This window comes from Peromyscus californicus, unplaced genomic scaffold (assembly GCF_007827085.1).
Source record: "Peromyscus californicus insignis strain IS unplaced genomic scaffold, ASM782708v3 Scaffold_20__1_contigs__length_68692818, whole genome shotgun sequence".
NCBI classification, from domain to species: Eukaryota; Metazoa; Chordata; class Mammalia; order Rodentia; family Cricetidae; genus Peromyscus; species Peromyscus californicus.
In genome coordinates, this window is record NW_026294503.1 from 15,519,248 (window position 1) to 15,545,313 (window position 26,066).

General features: G+C 34.9%; 1 protein-coding gene across 7 annotated transcripts in view; it reads right to left on the reverse strand.

Moving 5' to 3' along the window:
* Positions 1 to 26,066, reverse strand: part of Csmd3 (CUB and Sushi multiple domains 3) — a 1,145,339-nt gene that overhangs the window by 1,104,522 nt on the left and 14,751 nt on the right. The gene's annotated exons all lie outside the window — the stretch shown is intronic.

The following is a 26,066-nucleotide window of genomic DNA, read 5'->3' on the forward strand; positions in this document are numbered from 1 at the left end:
TTGTGAAGCGTTGGAAGGTGGAAAAGCAAGAAAAATGTGTAATTATATTATAATCTCAAAAATAAGAGAAAAGAAAATGTATTGCATGTGTATTATGTGTGGGGCTTAGACCAAATTCTGTTTATATAATTAAAGCAAAACTATTTCATGATTTAATTAATTTTATGTTGCATATGGTAATTTAAATTATGAATATTCTATAGGACTTCAGGCTAACTTTCTGATGCTCATCTAATACATTGAAGAAACAGTTATACCTGTGCAACATCGTGAAGCAATGAGAAGATATTTTATTTATAAATGACACATACATTAAAGGCTGTTTTAGTATTACTGTTCACATACTGTTATTATCAAAAAGATTTAATATAACATTAATGCAAGCAGATGCTAGCCACCTAATACCTGCAATCAGAAGTAGAAAGTTTTTACTAGCAAACATATTACTGTTTCACATGGAAAGAAAGAGATTGGAATTATACTTTTATCATTTTGAAAAAATAAAATAAAATAAAAAGCTCACATTAATTATTGACATATGTAAAATGTTCAGGAAGATATATACCAAATGATTAATAATTTAAAATCCTTGTTAGTAAAATTTAAAAGAGACAATGAGAATACTGAGTAACTTCATACACACCTTTAAAAAATATATTAAACACCTCTACTATAATGAAAATTTCAAAATACTTCAAGAGTTTAAGTAAAATTTAAGTGTAAAGATTACATCACAAAGTCCTCCTAGATACAAAGATGGAATCTTTGCTCATGTTGATCTTAATATAATATAATATAATATAATATAATATAATATAATATAATATAATAGCAAATGTGTATTACCTAAGATTAAGAATAAGAGAATAGCCGGGCGGTGGTGGCGCACGCCTTTAATCCCAGCACTCGGGAGGCAGAGCCAGGCGGATCTCTGTGAGTTCGAGGCCAGCCTGGGCTACCAAGTGAGTTCCAGAAGAGGCGCAAAGCTACACAGAGAAACCCTGTCTCGAAAAACCAAAAAAAAAAAAAAAAAAAAAAAAAAAAAAAAGAATAAGAGAATAAAAAAGTTCTAGAATTGCCAATTTGGGCTTCAGTAGTAGGTCTGTACCCTTACTTTGATAAACTGGAGGCAACAGATCTTTTCTTTCTATTTGTTTGATAAGCCATTAGACTTTTAACATTAACAATTTTCAGTGGCACAAAATATATCTATTTTAGAAACATAATATAAAATAATGTCTCTATGCATGTATTTATTAAACATAAAAAGTTTAAGAGATAATACTTTTGTTTTTAAATTTTAAAAAATGATTAAAATAAAAAAAATGTGTAGAGTTGGACAAGTTTCTTAAAAATATTTCTCCTTTTCCTCAGGAATCAATGTAACACACATTGTGTGTCAACCTAAATACTCTTGAAATTATTTTGTGAATGAAAAGTGCCATTATGTCAATTTAGTGTATAAAGATAAATTATAAACATCAGTTATATTAAATGCTTCACAAACACTGCAGTTGTTGTATGATATCACTACAATGATTGAATAAAGAAAATCAATTCAGGCTTTGAAGAAATTCCATGTGAAATGTTCTTAGTGAAGGGAATTTCTGAGAAAAAGACAAATGAAGGTGGTGTAGCCTGCAGAATCTGAACCAGGCAGAATGAATCTTTCAACAATTGATGATATGTAAATATCATCTTGAATGAACAATAGCAAAAATAGCTGTTATAGATCACCACTACAGCATTAAGGAGAGACATGCAGTTTCAGTCAATGGCATAGGATCTACAGCATAATGTGAGGTCATGGCTTTTCTTGCGTTGCAAAGACTTTAGCATGGTTATGCTTCTAAGGGAGGGCTCTTGGCCTCAATGAGAGGAGTATTATAAGATGTCAACATGCTTTGGAAGAGTTAAATTGAATTATATTATTAGACAAAAAATACTTTATGTATTTTAAATATTGTTCTCACTAGCTGAATTATGTACAAGAAGTTGTGCCAGAAAGTGTGTGATAAAACAGACAAATGTCAAAATAAATTCCCAAACCATGGAAGGGATGTTTCAAATATAATGGTGTCACAATTCTAGAACAGGCCTATTAATCCTAATTTATAAAATGCTCATTGTATAGTTACCATTTTATAAAACTGTGTTTAATTCTGATGCTTGAAATATGCTGTAACACAAAACATATACTCTTAGAGTGTTCAGGATGATGAAAAAGAAGCATGTGATAAGAGTTAGAGTAGATTTGTGTCTAAGTGCCAACGCACAAGAAATGAAAATTTTACCTAAAGAAGTGATAATAGACATTATACACGAGGTAATTTTTAATCTGCATGCTAAGAATTTTACAGGCAAAATCATGAGCATATCACTGAATTTAAAAACAAGTAAGAGATCAACAACAACCTTCTAGGAAGCATTAGTGCAAAGCACATCATTGAAACCAAAGAATGAAACTATGGATGGGAAATATAGCCTAATAGTATGCTACATAAATTTAAGCAGATGTTTGAATCGTAAAGAGACAAAGAGATGTAGAGAGAATGTATGTGAAAAGAGAATGAGGTATAGAGAAAGGAAATGAAAGATAATAAAGTTAGATGATAGATGATTGGTATGTGACAGATGATAGACAGACAGACAGACAGACGGATGGATGGACAGACAGACAGACAGATTGATAGATAGATGATAGATAGATAGATAGATAGATAGATAGATAGATAGATAGATAGATAGAAAGACAAATGGTTTAGTTTCCTTATTAATAGCATAAGAAAGAAAGATATGATATCTTTTCTGTTTTTCATTTTCATTGCATTCTACAGAAAGAGAATTCATCAAAATAATGGACTTTGGTGCACAACTAGTTCATTAAGTATGGTCATTCAAAGTGACATTCAATATTACCATTTATTTAATGGTTACATGTAGCAAAGGAAAATATTGTTTAATTGATTGCGCGCGCGTGTGTGTGTGTGTGTGTGTGTGTGTGTGTGTGGGGTGTGTGTGTGTAGGTGGAGAAAGAGAAACAGAGACAGAGAGAGGGGGAAACCTGAGACTTTGTGGACATGTGAACTATAAAGTGGTTAACTATCAATTTTCAAAACTATCCATAGTAATCTAATAATAGTTTGTGGGAGCAGGCACAATTGTTCCTATTACTTTCTATAATGTGTACTTTGACCTGAAATGGTATTTAATGTTTTGCAGCTTTACACATACTGCTAAAGATGTTTATTTTGTAAAATCAGTAGATTACAAAAGTTATGTGGTCAATGAAAGAGAATTTAATAAGAATCATGTCTGGTAACGTAAAAAACTGGAATCAAAATTTAAAACTGGAAGAAGATAATTGTGAGTTTGTTCTCATATGCAGGTTGCTGTAATCAATAGTTTCTATATGGACACACTATAGCATTCCATTAATTCACAAATAATTTCCCATGAAATTCCTTACAAGTGAGAAAGTTTATTACTTTTTACATACTATTTAAAAACATCCTTAAACAAACCCTAAATATGTATCTGTTCAGCTCCCCTTTACTGAGACTTTAGTGAGCCCAGATGCACAATAACTTCATGACACTCAATTATCAGCCAGTTTTAATGAAAGTGTCATGTCAGAATAAGGATACGTATTGTTGGGATATCTTTGCAAAGATTCCTTTTGCCATTTCAAAGTGAGTTCAAGATTACAGAACTGAGTTTCTCTGGCAATGACTACCACTGCACAAGTTATATTTTATATGGTAAGTGATTCACATATATCTTTCATATGTATGCTGAACATGATATAATAACAAGAAGGTAGAGATGATGTTAAACTTGTAATGCTGCTGTCAAAAAAATAAAATCACAGAGAAAGGAAGAAAAATACATAGAAAAGAAAAGGGAAATGTGGCCCCAATTTTTGTCATTTTCTAATTTTTACAGTAAAATGGTTCCATGATGTGAATGTCAGTTTCAAAGTATCATCCCTTCTCCATGGTACAAACTGGATCCTGCACATAGAAGATGAGGTATAGCATATGCAGAATAAATTGGATCTTGAGTATCTGAGATTGTTTCTAACAACTGAGAAAGTACTCTTAGTCCTTCTGGAAAAGACAATGTATATGTATTGAAAACCATATTTACTGTAAGTCATTTGAATATACAGAAAAAAAATGTCTCTGAACTTATGTGGAAAAATTTTTAAACAACCAACCAGATACGTGTTATACAATTTAAGAAAAAATTAGAAACAAAAACAAATTAAACAGAACTCTTTAGATGGCTCATTCGTTCAAGAGCAAGGACCTGGACTATCTAAATCAAAAGTTTCCCATCCCACTATTTGCCAGTATATGAGAAGCAGAATGCTTTTACTCTTTTCAGTAAATAACAACATATAGTCATATGGGATATTTATAGACATACAGGATATGTCTATATACACTATTGTTATAGTGTTTCAGGCAGTTTAACATAAAAATATACTAAACATTATAATTCATAAATTTGAATTAATTTCTAATAATGAAAACCATAGTAAAGCATGTTCTTGAGTTTGAAAATTAAAATAAAAATCCTAAGATTAAAGGAAAAATTAGCTTATCCAGCAGGGTAAATAGAGGTAAAGTAATGCTGTAGACATGGAGGCTCAGAACCTTTTACAACTAAGCAATACAAACTAATTAATTCTGAACAGTAGAGCTGCATTTCATGTGCATAATTGTTTTTATCAATAAGGACATTGAGCTAAATAAAAAGCAAAGGGATTGGCTGACACATAAATGATACAAAGGAAACAAAAATGTGTGCATCATTACAACTCAATGCCTGCATTTGCACATGATTCATCACATTGTTATTTGCAATAATATTTCAAAGTTTGTTAGTTCCCCAAATTCTCAAAATAAAATGTTCTCCCACATTGTCACAATTTCTTTACTCAATTGTATTTTTTTGCTTTCTATTGCCACAATAAAACTTAAACAAGAGCAACTTGGGAAGGAAAGATTTTATTTCATGGTGTAGTTTATAGTCCAGGATTGAAGAAACTTGGGGTAAGAACTCTGGACATGAACCTGAAGGTAGAAACTGAAGCTAAGACCATGGAGGAGCGCTGCTTACTGACTTGCTCCCCGTGGCTTGTCCAGTTTCCTTCCCTTTAAAAACCAAGGCCACCTTTCATTGTTTATTGTTTGAACTCTTTACTCTTTGGCTCTTGTTCTTTTGAGGGGCCCACCACCCAGCTCCCAAATAAATCACACAGGGAGGCTGATTCTTAATTATAAATATTCAGCATTAGCTTGGCTTGTTTCTTGCCAGTTTTTCTTAACTTTAAATTATCCCATCTACCTTTTGCCTCTCCTCTTGGCTGTTTCTTTTTCTTACTTCTATATATCTTACTTTTAGTCTTACTCTGTGGCTGGCTGTGTGGCTGGGTGGCTGGCCCCTGGCATCCTCCTTTCCTTGTTCTCTTGTTCCTTCTTCTCTCTTCTTCTCCTTCCAGATTTCTCCTTCTATTTATTCTCTCTGCCTGACAGCTTTCTTTCTCCTGCCTTGGTATTGGCCATTCAGTTCTTTATTAGACCAATCAGGTGTTTTAGACAGGCAAAGTAACACAGCTTCACAGAGTTAAACAAATTAAACATAAAAGAATGCAAACATCTTTGCATCATTAAAGCAAATGTTCCACGACATAAACGAATGTAACACATCTTAAAATAATACTCTACAGCAACTTTCCCAGGGTTGACCCAGACTAAAGCATTCTGGGCCCTCCCACATCAACCCTAGTCAAAAGAAAGAACAATAAAAAAGGCCTACAAACTTGTCTACAGACAACTTGAAAGAGGCACTTTCTCAGTTCCGGTTCTTCTTCCTCTAGCTTGTATCAAATTGACAAAAAGCCAATCAAGACATTGTACTTTCACTATGCAAATTTGGTTTTCAGTGTGCCTTGGCCATTGATAGTGTCACCACAAATTCCACTAAATTATACCTCAAAGATCACTGTTAATTTTGTGTTAGTACAGCTCCTGGAAATTAGAAGAAAAATTGAAACATATTATACTCGAGATAAGTTTTTAGTCCTGCACAGGGAAGAGTACAAATCTCAGCACTTGGGCATAGAAATTCAGATGAATCTCAGTTTTCTAACTAATGAAACCATATTTTTTTGTTTCACATAGAAAAGTACTTAATAGATCATTTATTTACTACGGCCTTAAGATACAAATGCTCAGATTTTTGATATTCTGTACATGGCAAGTAAATTCTCATACACCCCCAAACAAAACCAGACAGTGATTTATATGGTTTTGATTTTTTAATTTTATTTTTCTATTTATAATCCATATTATATATTTAAAGTATGTTGTAACTTCCAACGTTCCAGCAAATCCTTTCCTTTCCACCCCACCAGTAAATATAACAGAGTCTCAGGAGAAAAACTGTATGTGAAGGGACACTAGCCCACCGGAGTATGTGGCTCTGGCAGGCTTTACCCTTCTTCACCATACCCTCTGCCTTGATAAAAAAAACCATTAGATTACGTTCCTAAAGCTAGCCTCCAAAGTCCATTCCCTTGTCAGCCAATCTCTTCTCCTGGGGCTGACTATCAAGGTCCAGCTATCAAAGTATTGAAATCGAACAATCAAAATCCCCATTTGGCTCACCTAATTAACATGCCCAATTAAAACTAAACACCTCATCCTAACTCAGGGTTTCCCCTTTACTTTATAAATCACCTTTCTCTCATGTGTCAATTCAGCCTCTCTCTATCCAGAGACAGTCCTTTGTCCCCGCGGGACAGACAGGGGGAAAGGGTCTTCCCCCTCTCTCTGGTTTTCTTCCCATTCTCCCTCTTCCTCTATCTCCTCTCCTTGTCCCTTATCCCACCCTCTGTCCCTCGGGCAAATAAATCTCCTTGAGGTTGAGACCTTGATCCCTGAGTCGATAGTTTTCCTTGCCGTGTGTGTCCCCCTTCTCTCATTTGCTGCTGTCTCCTTAACTCCTTGCAAATTGATGAATTCCTCAACTAATCCTATGGAGACTGCTCATTAAAGGTTATTCGGCAATGGCCTGCTCTTTAATCTGTAACGCCAACATCACTATCCCTCTTCCTCTCCTGGTTGGAAACACAGGTCTTCACCATGGTGAACTGTAAAGGATTCTTGCAACCTTTATCAATTGGTTTTCCCTCTGTCTCTTTTGTTAGGTCTCCAGCCCATTCTCAAAATTGAAAATGGGAGATCCTCAAGGTTCTATTGTAAACCCCCCACCCCGCTTTTTTTTCCTTTTCCGTCTTTACATCCCACCACACGCAAATGGATACACTCAGGTGTACCCAAGAATGATAATGACTGACCAAAAAAATCACCCAAATGCAAGACTGCTGAGGAAACTTAATATGTCACTAGATTTGAGGAGCTTTCAGAATGCTGCTTTCTCAATAGATGGCAGGAATAACATCTTCCCTTAATGATGAAATACAGAATTTTATTATTGACTGGACAGAGAGGAAAAGATACAGTGTCTCAAATCTAACATCTAAAAATCTAGTTTTACCTCTCCCCCAACAACCAGCTTCTTCTCCCAATACTAGGTATTTCTTGTGTATGTTGTATAGCCTCACAGTATTTTAACCTTAATTTTTTTAAAAAAACACAGGACACTATTCCCTATGAAAGTGGATGTTAAGTGACCTTACCAAAAACTAATTATTTGATTTAACAATTCATTGATTAAATTATACCATAATGTGAATAAATCTCAAGGCACTAAGCTATACATTATAAATATATAGAGTTATCTGATCATTTAAAACATTTGATATGTAGCTGGGGCCGGCTATGAGCTGATCCTCTCTTCTCTACATATGGAGTGCTGGATTATAAATTTGAACCACTGTGACTACTCTTTGAAGAAAACAATAGATTATACAAAATATTTCAAAAATAGAGAGAATGATTATACATACATACACACATATTTTTGTAAAACTTGAACTAGTTTTTAATACAGATGGTCATGGTAATACCTTCTTCATGAGCTTAAAAATTAAAGAAATAAAACTTAGTGGAAGGCTGACCTAAGAAGGTAAGTGAATGGCTTAATATATCAGCAACAATATATCCAGTCACAGTACATAAAGTATTTCAGCGGCACGGTAGCTTAGACAATCCAACTTCTTTCCTTTGCAGAAAAAGCAAATAAAGTTCAGAGGAATAAATAATTGATGTTAAATCACCTGCTGAGGTTAGAGAGTTGATCCCAGACAGTATCACATTTTCACTTGCAATTTGTTTGCTTGGTTCCCCACAAACCAGGAGTCAGCCGGTATCTCCCCACAGCCTCCACCCTCAGCAAAAGTGTTGATCTGTAAGCTTAGAGAGCCGCTAAGCGAGAGTTCGTGAAATCTTCACTGCTTATGTTCTCTGACCCAAACTTTGATCAAATAACTGCGTTCTCTTTAAAAATGAAACACCGCCGGGCGGTGGTGGCGCACGCCTTTAATCCCAGCACTCGGGAGGCAGAGCCAGGCGGATCTCTGTGAGTTCGAGGCCAGCCTGGGCTACCAAGTGAGTTCCAGGAAAAGGCGCAAAGCTACACAGAGAAACCCTGTCTCGAAAAACCAAAAAAAAAAAAAAAAAAAAAAAAAAAAAAAAAAAAAAAAAAATGAAACACCACCGTTGGGAAGGAGCATTTTATACTGCTTCAATTCTGTTAGTAGAAGAATGACGGCAGCCGTGGTGATGGCTTCACTGGGATTTCTGCGCAAATGTTTAGATTCTGCACGCAAGTGTAGATTCTCTGAACACATGAAAGCCAAGAGTCATGGCTTGGCCTGTAACTTTTGTACTGGTTGGGGAAGGGGCAGGTACAGGCAAAGCTTTGGGGCTCACCGGTCACTTGGTCTAGCTGAAATGTGAGGTTCCACTTCCAGTGGGAAATCTTGTCAAAAAATAAAGTGAGGAAATAATTGAGCATGATATCCTGACATCAACCTCTGGCCTACACATACACCTGCATGGACAAGTGCACATGAACACACCCATACAGGACACACACTCAAAGCAATAAACACGGGAATTAATTAAGGCAACAAATATTTTGAAAGGGATCACTTTAAAGCTCAAAGGAATTTAAGTGGTTTGATTTCTAAGTTGGGTTAGGACCCAATGATTCTTTAACACAAAAAAGTACAAAAATATTTTTAAAAAATAGTTGTTTTAATTTTCTGTACTTAACAGACTTCATGGAATCCAAGCAGAAGGAAGTCTAAAACCCATGTATCCAAATTAGCAATGATACTGTAAACATGACATTTGATGTTACATTGTAAAACTAATTTTTTTTCTTTCATTCTTAATTTTCTTTTTGAGAGAAGACCTCACCTTGCAGCTGACCTTGTGCTTCTTAGCAGTACAGGCTAACCATGAATTCATCCTTTTCCTACCTTGGGCTCTTGATTCCTGAGATTTCAGGAATGCGCCATCATACTCAACTTTGGATCCTTTATTGCAAACAGAAATGTGCTTCAGGGAGGATCCCAAAAGAATTTTATCACTTGCGTGACAGAAAATTTTCTATTTTAAAATTTTTGGTAACTCAAAAATATTCTTATTTGCAGAATAGTTGCAATTATAAGAATTCAAAATAAATCAAAGTGTATGGTTTGCAATATTATTTCAACAACTTGACACCAGTAAGCTGTGGCAAGCTATTAAATGTTATTATGCCCCCATTTGTACTCATAAGATGGGAAGAACTTACTGTTTAGTACTGTTACTATGACTAAATTATCTTAGAGAAATAAGCCTTATAGCTGCTGCTGGGTATGGTGGGCATGCCATCATTCCCAGCACTTGGTAGGAAAAAGAAGGTGAATTTCTGAGACTACAAATTCAGCCTGGTCTATAGAGCAGTTCCAGGCCAGTCAGCAGTATGTGTTGAGAATCTGTCTCAAAGAAGGTGGAGGAGGGAGGGGTAAGGATAGAGCGGGGGGAGGGGGGGGGGAGAAGGAGGGGAGGAGTAGAAAACCATTTAGAGTATATTATTATAGCTTTTTCGTGAGATAACTTGCTACTTCTCATGAACAGCAAGCAAATTTGTCACTTCTGAGAAAATGTACCTATGAACTATCAAAACATTGTTACTGTTTTGTAAATTAAGACATATAATTTTAAAGGGAAGACTATCACTGATAAAAATATATAGTGGTAGGTTAAGTATACATGTAGATACTTGTGCTGGGAAAAGCACTCTTTATAGTAAAAAACAATGTATCCCTGTATGTCTTTCTGCACCAAATTTTACTTAACAATATTGTGGAAAAGTAGTTTGTAGTTGTATCTACTTCTACAACCACCTCAACTCTCTCGCTTTTTCTTATTTACACATATATGAAACTTTTTGCCTGGCATGAATAATTGTTTTTAAACTTCACCTCAATTTAGGTGATTTTACAGATGTGAAAACCAAAGTGGTGAGGCATTAAATATTAATATTAAATATCATATAGATTAAGGATTTTAAAGTAAGGTCTATGGGTGAGGCTCATTCGGTCATTGTTATTTTGTTATATTGTTTTTTGAGATGGAATCAGGGCATCCTGTTGGGGAGGCAAATGCCCTAATACTGAGCTCTTTTCTCAACCTCAGATCTGTTTACTTATCACATAGACACATAATCACACCTATGGGAGACAAAATAATCAGAAACAGAAGAAGGAAACAGCAATCTCTTTAAATTATACGTAATTAATCCAAGACCAGAAATTAATCGAATTTCTTTTATAATCCATCTCTTTTTGAATCTATGTTTATTCAGTTGTTATCTAATTTTGGCTTCATTATAAAATATATCATTGGTCAACTTTAGACTTCTAAATTAAATCTTAATTAGTCTAAAATAACATATTACATAACACTTTGATGTTTGTCCAGTTGTTATGTATTTATTATCTTATTTTGGCTTATTGACAAACTGGATCTTAGACAACTTTAGATTTACAAATTAAATTTAACTATTCTAAAATAATATTACTTAGCTTAGTTGCTTAAGATACAATTTTAAATGTTTTACAAAAACACATAATCTATTTTAACAAGTTATTTGAGTTTAAAATGAGCAGTATCTAAAATAATTTTATTGTATTCAATACTAATTTTAATCACACTAAATTTTCATAAAACACAAAAATTAGACACATTAGTTGAACAGCATTTGCAGTTTTGATACATGACCATATTTTACAATCAGTTAAATGTAGGTATTTCTTCAAACCTTGTCGTTTCTTTCTGCTGAAAAGCGAAAGCATTTCTCTTAGATCCCTGGACTCCCAGGACACATTCACTAGAACTTCTTACTCTTTTCTTACAACTGGATATTTAGCAATCCTTCCACAATTTCTCCTTCTTTCTACCCTCCCAGACCGAGTTAGCTACAGTCTTAAACTCAATTTCTATGAAAATTTTCTATGAAAATACTAACATATGAATAATTTCTGTGGTACTAGAAAGAAATAATTTTACTTAAAATAATTATGTTTAGGTCTTCATTGCCACAAATAGTGAATGTTTACTACTCGTTTCTTCTTTTTATCCACTTATCAGTCATTGGACTTGTACAAATTCGTAATACCACAAAGGAAGGAGGACGGATAATTACTTTTCAACAAGTGGAGTATAAACTCCTCATTCATTCATTTGTTCGTCCATTTGGAAGTTTTCATGTGCGCCTCCTCCCCCGAATCCCTCCTCCATCCATGTCTGACTGATGCTATTGTACAGAGTCACAACAGTCATCCACAGATATGGAGTTCACGGTTGCAATAGTTGTTTAGTGCAGAGAGGAAGAAATTCAGCCACTCGTCTCCCTATCTCCTCCCTCTTACAGTCCTTTTTTCACCTCTCCCACAATGCTCCCTGATCTTTGAGGACATGGCATAAATGTCTTGTTTAAGGTTTAACACTCAACTGATACTTATTCTCACCTTTTCCATGTGACTTAATGTGTTTATATTTGAATAATACAGTAAACACACAAAGCAAAACTTACAGAGATACCTTTGAAAACTCCTTTTGTATTCAAATGAAAATGTTCGTTATTTTTGCAAAGTAAAATTTACGTTTCTAATTTTGAACAAGTCTATGCAAATTTTCGAATCAAAAGCAATAAACTGCTGATGAGGAATGAACAAGGGCCAGCAAGAAAGCTCCGTAGAAAAAAAGTTCTTGTCACCATGTCTGTAGGCTCTTTCTGATCTCCACATCCCACAGGATGGAAGGAGAGAATTATCTCCCACAAGCTTCCTCTGACATCTGAGTATGCCCCATGTATGTATGCAGCCAAGCACATATACACACAAACATATATAAAAAGAAAATACCAGTTAAAAATAGCTTTAGGACCAATTTCAAGATAAACAGTAGGTCCTGTGGGCAAAGCACAGTGATGAGAATTTATCAGAAATGAACATAGCCTGTGTTGGACTTCAAGTCCTAAACAACAAACACCAACAACAACAACAACAAAAATGAACAAAATTAAGTTGCCAACTATTACCACTCTGTTAAATATATAAATATATTGACATATATTTTAATATTTTAACATATATATACATTTCAAGGGAAATAATAAAATTAATGATATTTTACAATGTTTTGAAAGGGTACATAGTGAATTAAATAAGTGGTTTTATCTGAATCTTTAAAAATAGCTATGGATAATGCTCTAAGTAAAAATTAAATGCTGATCTAAGTTTTCTATTTGAGTCCAGAGTAAAATTGTTCTCATAGTTGCATATGTGTGTGTATACACAGGCACATAAATAACCCAAAATGTAAAATAAAACAAAATAATAATAATAAAATCAGTAACTAATAAAAATACAGTAAACTAAGTCATCTATTCAATTTTTAAAATTTTGTAAAAAAAAAAACTATGAGCAAATATTCGGGCGGTGGTGGCGCACGCCTTTAATCCCAGCACTCGGGAGGCAGAGCCAGGTGGATCTCTGTGAGTTCGAGGCCAGCCTGGTCTCCAAAGCGAGTACCAGGAAAGGCGCAAAGCTACACAGAGAAACCCTGTCTCGAAAAACCAAAAAAAAAAAAAAAAAAAAAAAAAAAAAAAAAAAAAAATAATTTCTAAAAATAAATACTTTATATTAAGTAAGCAAATAATTGAATATTGAACACAGGATTTCAAATATTTTTTTACTTGATATGAAATTTGAAAGTCTGATTGTGTCTTCTTTAGTTTTATAGATTTCATTTGAGGTAAAAACACTGTTCAAATTATTACCAAGTTTTGTTTTGATGCTATTTCTTCAAATTTTCACAAATGCAAACCAATTGGCTAATGTGATGTATGACTTAGACTTTTTTCTCTTAATTAAACAGATTCTTTTCTAATAAAATATAATATGAATACAGTTTTCCCTCCCTCTACTCCTCCCAGTTCCTCCCCACCTCAATTCCCATCCCTTCGGGAATCTACTCTCTTTCTCTTGATACAGAGTAACAGGCTTCTAAGAGGTAGCAATAAAACATAACAAAATAAAATGTATAACAAGTTAAAACAAATACCATCACATCGAAGTTGGACAAGACAAGCAAAGAGAAAAATAAAAGGATTCTAAGAGAGGGCGCAAGAAAAAGAGACCCACATAGTCGTAGATTCAGGAGTCCCATAAAAGAACTTAACTGAAAGCTACCGTATGTATGCAGAAGACCGGGTGCAGATCTGTGTAGACCCTGTTATTGTTGCCTCAGCATTTGTGAGTTCATATGAACTTTACCAAGTTGTTTAGGGCCTGTTCCTCCTTCCCCCTGAGACACTTTGGAACTCACTCTAAACAATATGTCTCCATCAAATTCCTCCTGCCCAGCTCAGGAAACCCCACAGAAGAGGAAGCAGAAGGGGTGAGGGAGACAGAGGGGATGAAGAACATTTAGACACTTTTAAAAGTTTACATCACTCAAAAATTTCAAATAAATACTAATCAAATTAATTCGTTTCTGTCATGACAGCTTGATTTGTTGTGGCAGGCAAAATACCAGGTTTTGTTAAAATTTAAATAAAATAGATTGTGTCATTCAACAGTGATGTTGGTTGGTACAGTTTTTAAAAATCCTTCAGTACATACATGATCAAGACATGAATCATCTTTAATTTTAAGAACTATTGAAGGAAAGGAAAACAATTCATAGTTTTGAAGTATTTGCATAATTTGTATGATTTTTGGTTGAGCTAAGGATAAATTTTGAAAATATTGAATGTTGTGTTATTTCAAATTCTAGATTCACTTGAAACCAAAAGAAAGCTTGCCAAGCATTCACTCATCAAAAACAAAACTAAAGTCTGGTATTTTCCCACTGTTACCACAGTAAATGTGCACAAGATAAAATAAAAAACGTGAACTGGGCGGGGGCAGGGGGGAGGGAAGGGCAACTTTGTAAGTTTCCAGAAAGATACAAAATATATATTGGAAATGAAAATTTCAAAATACAAAGGTAGGTATTATAATTAGTTTATATATGTTCACTTTGACAAAGATCCATAATATGATTCTACTGCAATTGTCAAAGAAAGTCAAATGGCATGAGAATCTACCATAAGAACAAGTTTCATATATATGAATGTGTGTGTGTGTGTGTGTGTGTGTGTGTGTGTGTGTGTGTGTGTGTGTGTGATGGTAGGTAGGTAGATAGATAGATAGATAGATAGATAGATAGATAGATAGATAGATGTTTAGAATAGCCTTCGGTATATATACACTAACACCTTCATTGTGATGTTAAAAAGATCAAGATGACAGGATAATTAACTTACATACTTTGCCCATTAGCGTGAAATCAATATACTTTTCCTATTAAGTTACATTGCTTTTTTCAAATTTGATAGATAAATCTGATTAATGGAAATTATGACACTAATAAAAAGTCTGTTCCTTAAAATTTTTTAAATTAAAAGTAATATGCTGTGCTATTATACCATTTCAACTATAATTGTTAGGATTTCTAAAAATACATCAAATCAGTTTCTTAAAAGTTCAGTCTGAATTTTGTCATAAATACAAAATATAAAGTTCAAGTTGTTTTTAGCAATTATCTAGGTTTATTTCCAGTACAGGAGAGTAACAACTTCTTATATAATTTATAATATATTTCAAAATATCAATATGAGAATAAAGTTCTAACATATAAAATTGTTTGAAATCTTAATTTGATTACTGAGCATTATAGGCACATATCATAATGCACCTTCTAAAGTACAAAATTATTGTCTTCACAAAAAATATACAAAATTAAATGAAATTATGAAAACATTATAAGGATAGAAGCAAATAAACTACCATAAAATATTATTTATTGATTACATGTGAAAATGATAGTATTTATATCTTACTGAAAAAGAATAGTAAAATGTTATCCTTGTTTCACTGGTTTAAATTGCTTTTAGAAAATTTAGTGCTTCATAGATAGTCTTAATTATACATTGTACAAATGGTGAGTGTTGAAAAGAGGGCAAAAATAGAGGAAAAACAATCAGAAAATTACATTTTCTTAATTAGACAATGGGCAACCATTTGAGTGTATGTAAGTTTAAAAATACTTTCAACATCCTTGATCTCAATAGGTCAAAATCCAAAGTGCGTTTGTATTTAATGAGCCGCAAATTCAATTAAAATGATTTTCAAGTTACTGAACAGTGAAGCACAGTTGTGTGTTTTGGGAGCTGAAAAAGTACAAATATGCATCAAGAAGAATTTTAGCCTCCTCAGTAAATAGACTGGGTGACAGAGGAAAAGGAGAGTGGAAATCAGACACGACTCCATAGTCAAAGAAGTTTGTCTGTGAAAGAAAAGATACAGGAAACCTTTGATGAACACAATAAAGGATCAAACAATAATAAAAGAAAAACAGAAATTATGTTTTGCAGGAGGGAAGTCCAGCCCTTTAAAACTATGTACAAATTGTTGCATTTGCATTTAAATAGACCTTTCAAATGCTGTACACATTTTAGAATGTTCTGCATATGATAAGTAATTTTGATGATATTATTTTCAAATGATAATTTAAACTTGCCATATGAATATGTATGACACAACGTTTTTATCATGAAAACTGAATAGTTTTGAAAAATTAAGGATGTAAATTTGAAATTCACTACAAATATTTTCACTTTAATCCAGTATCATAGGCAGTAGCAACTTCTTAGGAAGAAATTTCTCCAAAATTATAACTTATGATGAGTATGTAATGAGAATTCCACATAAATAACAGGAAGTTTCTTTTAAGATGTAAATAATATAATCAAAATCAATTTTAAACATTAAAAAATGCAATTGGCCTGAACATACATATGTAGACAGATCTCTTCTATGAGTTAAGTTGCTGAAGTTATTCAGTGCATACAAGTGTGAAAAATAAGATGTATGTTCATAATGCATTTCACAGAATGAAATATATATATATATATATATATATATATATTTGTGTGCGTGTGTGTGTGTCAATGTGCAGAATTACTTTAAGTGCTTTATTTTGCCTTTTTATATTATGGCTTCAGTAGTACTTTTGTACCAGAACATTTTGTATTAGACAAACTAAAAAATGTATCTCTACTTTTATGATTTAAATAATCTTGCCACAATTTACAAGTTTACAATTTAAACCAAAGAATATACCTTTTTTTAAATGGCAGAAACAAATAAACAAACCAAAAAAAAAATCTACTGAGTGTATTCTTTTCTGTTTTCTACTTGGAGATTTATTCTGTGAAAGTACAGAATTTTGCTACATATATGTCATATTCTTTACAGCTGTTTTAGTTTGCTTGCCAATAACAGTAAAATGTAACAGCAGTTTTCACTAGGCAGTCTCATACAATCTACTAAATTTTTAAAAGTTGAGTACCTGGCATTGGGAATTATTGCATCTCTAAAACAAAATGTCAGATTCATTCATGCTGTGGAAAACTATCATAATTCCATTTCTATAAACTATGGCAGCCTTGCAAATAACCACTCACCTGTTACATCGCCCAAACACTGCAGAAATAATTTAGATTCTTAACATTCCCTACACTTCTATAAAAAAAAAAAGGGGGGGGGGGTGCAATACATTTGCTGAAATACGCCACTTCTGTAACTTCAGCTTCTTTCCCATGTATCAAGAAATAAGTCAAACAGAGAATGTGAAGGCACGTCCAATACTTAGCATCTCATTATTTTCACCTAAACATTGGCTTCCTGTCAGCCAGTCACCTGGGGTGAGGGCTGTTAGGAGTCAAGTGAAAATATGTTCTTTATCCACTATAAGCAGTGAGGAAAGCCAGAAATACTAATCCGGCACAAAGTATCAGACAATCAAACTTGAAAATTACCATTGTATATTTACCACCATACGAATATGGAATCATATTACAGAATGACAAGCATCTTTGATAGTTAACATACAGGCTTGGCAGTTCACAGATAAAATGTTAACAACAAAAGTTAATGAATCATCTTCAGTAAGAAATTATAAGTTACAGACCACAATGCTGCCTAGAGCAGAGCAGGTCATTGCATAACCAATTCCTCAAGGAATGCACTCATGCCCACAAAAATGAAGATTCAAATGAAGAAGACAAAAATATGTTTAGGGTATTAAATTTATGAAGACAATTCCTGAAGCAAAACTTTTAACAACAAAATAAATAATTTCAATAAGTCCTACAATAATGTACATATATATATAAATATACACACACATTTTGAAAGTAGATCTTTTGAGTATTAATTTCAATTCTGACAATTCATTTGTTTTGGGATTTCTTTGTTTTTTGTTTGTTTGTTTCAAGACAGGCTTTCTCTTCATAGCCCCGACTGTCCTGGAATTCCTCTGTAGACTAAGGTAGCCTGGAATTCAGACATCTGACTGCCTCTGCCTCCCGAGTGCTGGGATAAATGGTATGTGCCACCACCACCTGGCTGACGATTCATTTGTAATAACGTAAAAGCACAAGAGAAGGTACAAACAGTGAAATTATGGACGTGAGTTAAGGAATGTTGATTTTTGAACTGAGAATTAATTTTAACAGTGCTAGTAGGCAGCTTCAAGGAGTGGTTTAGAAACAAAACTAAAATGTATTTCAACAGTTGACTTTGTTTAACCAGAAGAAAAGATGCAAACCCTTGAAAACAGTGTATTACAAATGAATTTCCGTGATACATGGACAGAAATGAAACACCCTATCCCAATGGATTTACAGGCAACATGAATTGTATTCGGGTAGTTAAATAAGGACAGTCTTGGGTAGGACTTGAGATGAGGGTCCTGAGGAACGTTGAAGGGGCATGCTAGATGTGGACATGTCACAATTCATTGCACACTCACACACGAACATTTTAAAGGAGAAATTTAAAAAGTTATACAGGAAAGGTAGAACTGATAAAGAAAAATTAAAAAAAAAACATAGCAAGGCATCTGGTCATTTTCAGAAATTAACTAAGACTCAGGAGACATTGCAAACACTCAGATGAATGTTTATCAAGAAGTGTGCCAGAAACGTAGGTCAAAACAAATGAACTACGTGATGAAATTTTTGGTTGGTTTTTGTTGTTGTTGTTAGTTTGTTTGTTTTCTTTTGTGGATCAGGGTGTTTGATTTTGTTTAGGCACCTTTTGCCTTATTGGTTTGGGGTTTCTTGTTTTAATATTGGTGTGATTGAGAGAAACCAGGAGGGAGGGGAATGAAAAGAAAGATAAAATACAAGAAATTGGGTAGATAGGGAAGTGGGGAGGATCTGAGAAGAGTTGGGGATTGGGAAAAACATTAACAATATATACTATATGAAAAAGCAATTTAAAAGTTTAAAGATAAACAGAAGGTATTCAGAAGTTTAACACAACCTGGAATTAGTGGCACAAAGTTCAACTGAACAGTAGACTAGAGCTTGCTGAGAGATTAGAGCTTAGTACATTATCTGGAATTAGTTAGAGGACTGGGTAAAGAAAAACAACCGTCTACCGAGATGACTAGGGACTAAGGCACCTGTCAAACCCAATGGCCTGAGTTTGATACCCAGAAACCTCATGGTAGAAGGAGAGAACTGACTTTCAAAGTTGTGTTATCACCTCCACAAATGTACCCTGGAATGTGCACCCCCACTTCACCCCCACAGAAATGAATGAATGTAACTTTTCTTAATTCTAGAAAAAAAAGAGGCAAACTTTAAGCCATTAACTTTTAACCAATAGAAGTAAAATGATATAAAAATAGTATTTTAAATATCATAAAATGGGTCAGTTAATATTCTATGATACTTCAGTTAAAAAAACACTATTTGTTAAAACTATACTTTTTAGAAGCAGTATGCAAAATTCTATGAAGATTACAACTATTGAGAACATGGATACTGACCTCCTGTATTTCTCTGTTACAGGCAGAAACTAGAATATACATAATTTACTTAAATACAGGCAGCTTATGGTAAGGACTACAACTGTTATAAATATATAAATACATTTTTTGGCAGATGTGAGGAAATGAGGTTTAATTTCAACTAGTGAGTATGTAGAGATCAAGGATGCAAGGAAGGGATTTCCTGGAGATAAATATACAGATATATTTTAAACAAGAAGCAGTTCCGCAAGACTGGGGATATTTAAGAAGCACCAAGTCTCCTAGACTGGGCCATCTGAACTTTGCAGAGTGATAATAAAAAGCAGTGTTTTAGGAAAAAATCAGGTATGGTATTACTGAATGTCAGAAGGACATTTTAGAGAATGAATTATTAAAAAAAATCTTCTAAAATAAGATTAATAAAACAAAAATCAAATTAAACTTGTACAGTATGGAACAAAAATGAGAAAAAATATTGAAGGAAAGCTCAATATTAGCTGTAGTAGGTGCTAATTGATTGGATTCTGTCATATTCAGCACTCTTGGTTCCTCCATGTTCCACTACACTTCTGAGAACAAAGTATTCTAGATACAGGGAGTAATCTCCCAGGAGAGCAATGTTCAGTCTCAAAAAGTTATCGTTCCAGGAACAGAATGAGGAAGCAAAGTAAAGGTCATAGGCGAGTGATATTGTTTCTATTAAAATTTGTAGTTATATACTATGCATTTTCCTACTTACTAGGAGTTATTTAGCCAAGAAAAACCAATTTTGGAGTTAAACAGAAGTAGAGAATCAAAACACCCACCTAGCGTCCACATCTCCCAGAGGCTTGGGAATACTGAGATAATATGGAGGTGATTGTCTGGGAATAAAGTGGATTTTTTTTCTACCTTAAAAAAACAACAACAAAAAATGTACAGAGGCAACCAAACCAAACTAATGTGAATTCATGAACTGTGGATCAATAGCTGTGGATCCTCCATGGGACTGGACTAGGCCCTCTGCATAGGCCAGACAGTTGTGTAGTTTGATCTGCTTAAGGGCCCCCTGGCAGTGGAATGAGGATTCATCCCTGGTGCATGAGTGGGCTTTTTGGAGCCCAGTGCCTATGGTGGGACACCTTTACACAGCCTTGGTGTGGGGGGAGGGACTTGGATCTGCCTCAACTGAATGTACTAGGCTCTGCTGACTCCTCATGGGAGAACTTGCCTTGGAGGAGGTGGGAATGGGGGTTGAGTTGGGGGGGAAAGCTGGGGGGCAGGAGGAGAGAGAGAAGAGAGGGGATCTGTGGTTGGTACATAAAATGAATAGAAATTTTTTTTAATAATAAAAAAAAGAAGAAAAAAGGTGGGGTGGATAATGACCTAAAATGTATTTAACATGTAAAATCTACTTCTATATATGCATGTACACACACACACACACACACACACACACACACACACACACACACACTTATACAAAATGTGCTATCATATTCCTAGCTTTAAAATATTTCATAGTGAACACCAATGTTAAACATTTGTTTTAAAATTTGTATTTATTCTATGAGAATTTCATGCAGTGTATTTTTATCATGTTCTACAACTTCTCCCAGATTCCTCCTATGTACAATCCAATTTCTTGTTCATTCTCTCTCTCTTAAAAGTAGAACAGGACAAAACAAAAATTACACACACACACACAAAAAAAAACCCGAACAGACAAAAACCACTATAGAATCCATCACTGGGAAGGACTTTGAAAGTTTAAGGTCTTGCCCTACTCCCAGCTTGCTCTCTCCATTTCACATTTGCATTTGAAAATGTGAGATCTCGGCATCCTCCTCTAGCCATGATGCTTGCTATGCCCTTCCACAATGGCTATTTATCCTTCTGGAACCACAAGAACAAACAAACCCTTCCTTCTATAAAATACCTTGTTCACTGTGTTTCATCACAGCATCAAAAAATTAATGAAGACCCAATCTAAGGAAAATCAAGTGAGTTGCATGTTCAGAAGTCAAGGTGTCAAAAGCAACTGAAACAACTTCACACTAAATAGAGATGCAACATTCTTAAACATTTTATTTCCTAGGGTGCATTGGATATCCAAATATATAACAGTATCCACAATGATGGAGTTAGAAATATTTGACGTGCATACCAATTCCAAATTTGTGTAATATAAACTGATTTTTCTGTGTAAAGGTTTGACCAAAACTAAATTGATGAATTTAGTAAAATCTAATTAAGGTCCATGTAATTTATAAAGTATCTTTTAATTTATTTATTTAATTTCTAGGGTGCTATGCCAGGGCTTGTTAATGCATGCTGCTGACTCAGTTTTTTGAGACACTCTAATTTTCTCAATGAAAACTATCACCTATAAAACATGTTTGTTTCTTTTAGACTTCTGAATAAATGAATTCAGAGATTGGAGTGATGGTTGGGGTTTAAGAGAACTTTCTGCTCTTCCAGAGGACCAGAATTTGGTGGTCAATACCCATGTCAGATCACAACTGCCTGAAACTCCAGTTCCCAGTCATCTGATGCCCTCTTCTGGCCTCTGCAGGCATTGTGTTAAGTGCCCATACCAACACAGAGATACACATATTATTAGTAACAATGAAAATCAATTTTTCTTATGCTTTCATCTCCCATCCCCTACACTCCATTGCCCTTCCCCTACCCCCATTGTACTACTGGAGATCTCATCTATTTCCCCTTCCCAGGGTGAACCATGAGTCATTCTTAGGGTCCTCGTTAGCTAGCTTCTCTGGAGCTGGGGGTTGTAGTCTGGTTATCCTTTGCTTTATATCTAGTATCCACTTATGAATGAGTACATACAGCCAGCACCAGGCCGAGCTCCAGGAGTCCAGTCGAAAAGAGAGAAGAGGGATTCTATGAGCAAGGGGCATCAAGATCATGATGGGGAAACGTACAGAGGCAACTGAACCAAGCTAGTGGGAACTCATGAACTTTAGACCTACAACTGTGGAGCCTCCATGGGACTAGACTAGGTCCTCTGCATAATCCAGACAGTTGTGTAGTTTGGTCTGCTTAAGGGGCCCCCTGGCAGTAGGATCAGGATCTGCCCCTGGTGCATGGGCTGGCATTATGGAGCCCACTATCCCTGGTGAGACACCTTGCACAGCCTTGATGCAGGGGAGGGACTTTGACCTGCCTCAACTGAATGCACCAGGCTCTGCTGACTCTCCATGGGGAGGCCTGACCTTGTAGGAGGAAGGGATGGGGGTGGGTTGGAGTGGAAGTCTGGGTGTGGCGGAAGGAGGGAAGAGAGGGGGAATCTGTAGTTGGTATGTAAAATGAATAAAAAAAATTCTTAATAAAAAAAGAAAATAAATTTTAAAAAAACAAGTAAATTTTAGAAAATTCCCAATGTAGTTTGGACAGGATTTAAAATTTAGAAAAATGTTGATCTATATTGAATGAGATCTTTATATAATTTATAGGTGTGGTTCCCTTTCAACCTTTATTAAATTGTAAAGTAGAAAAATATACAATGAAAAATTCAGGTAGGCACAGTGCTAAACTACAGTATCAGGACATCTAAGTCTTTACCTTATATGCATTTTTGTTTTCATTTGAACAGCAAACTCAGCCCTAATAAAGCATCCTTTGGCACATGTCTAAACACTAATGTGAAACCTGCCTCTCTGACAAAGTAATAGGTCTGACCTTTCTGAAATGCCACTCTGATTTCTCTTGTTTCTATTGCCTTCACTTCTTCTCACAGCATGTAAAATAAATAATGGTAAGTTCTGAACTGATCATGTCAGAAACAAGTGCTCTTATACATGAAAAAGGAATCACTTCAGTGTATGCATTTTATTTTTCCCTTCTCCAAATCTTTGAAACTCTGTGTGATGAAACATTATGATTACTGGGGTAAAAGATGCAAAAGTTTTGCTTGCCAAGGTCTGCTTTGAAACTGATTGTGTGTAAGTTAGTCTGCTGTACCATACCAATCTTTTAAAATAGCCATAGGTTTGCCGTTAAATAATGCTGTTTTAAATGTGTGTTAATATAAGCACACTTTCAAAAGAAAAGAACTGGCTTTCTCCACTTGCTAGTTAATTTTTCTAAGTTATTTCTCATATTTTTTGAGTTCTTTTTTAATAAAAATGCATTTATTTTGACTATGGGTGTTTTGTTTGCACATATGTTTAAGTAGCAGATATTTGCCTGGTACCCAGAGAGGCCAGAAGATGGCATAGGATCCCCTTGGCCAGGAGTTACAGACCATTGTAAGCTATCATGTAAAAGTTGGAAATTGAATCAATGTCCACTGGAAGGGCAGCCAGTGCTCCTAACCATTAAACCTGACCTCTAGTCCCCAGAGACTGTGTTTATACAATTTGTTTTTTACATTTAATGTAACATGTTTAAATGTGTATGAGGGTTGGGCAACAAAGTTTGCTATTTATCCAAATACCCCTCTTGGAAAACATGCTGAAAAGACACAGATTACTTGATCCAAATCCTGGCCCCATTTACATGCATCATACAGTGACTTAAGTCAAAGCCAGTCCACTCGCTCTCCATAATCTACATTATAAAAAGGAAGTGAAGGAATAGTATTGTAATAAAATATGAGATTTTACAGAGTCAGCCACAGAAGTTTCCAGGTGAGGTTATGAAGAAATAGAAAGAATAACTGACCCAGGAACCTCATCTAGATAGACAGAGATAGAGATCTAGATAGAGATCACCCAAAACAACAGACAAACAACAAACAGAAAACACCCTGCACAAATTGCATCAAAACCTAGAGAGCTTGAGAGAAACCATTCCACGGCATTCTAGGTAACCACTCCATGTTACAAAATTGTCGTTCCATGGTAAAATCTTGGTGATGATCTGAAAACAAAATAGGATTTTTTTTTTTTTTTTTCGAGACAGGGTTTCTCTGTGTAGCTTTGCACCTTTCCTGGAACTCACTCTGTAGCCCAGGCTGGACTCGAACTCACAGAGATCCTTTTGGCTCTGCCTCCCGAGTGCTGGGATTAAAGGAGTGCGCCACCACCCCCGGCCAAAATAGGACTATAATTCAAAGTACACAGAAAGTCAGCCCAGGGATATACTGGTCCAGTTCTTCCTTCTTGTATTTGTGCGTCCCTATGAGGTATAAAGGAACCATTTTCCTCTTTGTTTTATTTCCAGAAAGAAAGGATGTCTGCTGAGGGGATAATACAAAGTGTAAATCTTTCCCTTTGCAAGAAAGTATTAATCGTATCCCCAGCACATGGAGGAGTCAATGGTCACCAGAGTAGCTGAAGTTTAGGATCCCAGCATTTGGAAGATGGAGACGGAAGGATGAAGGTCCTAGATGAAGGTCTGCCTAGCCTACTTTGCTAGTTTCCTGCCAGTGGGAGGCCTTGCTTCCAAAATACAGTTGGATGGAATCTGATGAAGTCAACCTGAGGTTGTCCTCTGATCTCCACACACCAATGCATATGCTTGCATACACAATCATACACACACACTTACAAATAAATGAGAGGGAGGAAGAGAGAGAGAGGGGGGGGGAGAGGGAGAGAGGGAGAGAGAGAAACAGAAGAAGAGACAGACAGAGACAGAGACAGAGACAGAGACAGAGACAGAGAGACAGAGAGAATTCTTTTAAAACACAGACTTGGGATGTCATGTGCGTGAAATAACTATGTCCTGTTAACTACCGCAAGTGTTGTTACAGGATTTAACTAATGAACTGATGTTCATTTTGGGGAGCGCTGGAAAGTCACCATGGAACATATGGACATCCTTTTTCTTTTAATTGCACCAATAAAAGCGAAGCAATGCAGCCAATGAAAAGCCGTTTCATCTCAAGCTTCTAACTTTATGGACCAAAGTGTGAAGCAAGATTATTGACATAACAGGGGAAAGCATGGTTTTGCTCTTACATAAATAGCCAATATTTTGACTGAGAATTGAGTAAACATTAATATTCATATATGGCACCGTAGTAAACATTAAACCTACCTTCTTACATATTGAATTACTACTGGGTCACCAGCATCTAAACTTTACGGAACACGAGTAAATTGTTGGTACACATTTCTTAATAACATAAGTCAACAAAACAATGCACATGAGGAAATAGGAGAAGGTAATGCACAAAATGAAATTTGGTTATCCTCATCTTCTGGAGATAAGTCCTTCCACTGAACTGTTCTGTAGTAAACTTAGCATTGATGGCATGTTGTTGCTTCTCGTATTTCCTTCTGTTGGTTTTCATTGTACAAATTAAAACATATGATATTTATCAAAAACCTGTGTTTCATGGATGGGTATCTCCAGGCAAATGCTAAAGAATAGAAAACTGTCATATTCTGTTATTTGCATTTTATTATTTTAATGTCCTTTGCATGTTCACCTTGATAATAAGCTTAAGCTTATTTCATGTGGATCATACAATGAATGGGCAAAGATTACAATTTATATTGGGAGTATTATGAAGACAGAAATTTTGAAGCAGGATCTAACTAAGAAGCAATAAAATTAAAAAAATATATTGTCATAAATGGTTATAAATTTATGCTTAGCTGTGAGAGAAATGCAAATGGGATCTTCCTTATACTGTGTAGAGTAGGTAACATCAGATAGGTGAACAGACGAGAGTTAACTAAGGTTTTAACAGAAAACTAGATCCCCCAAATAATG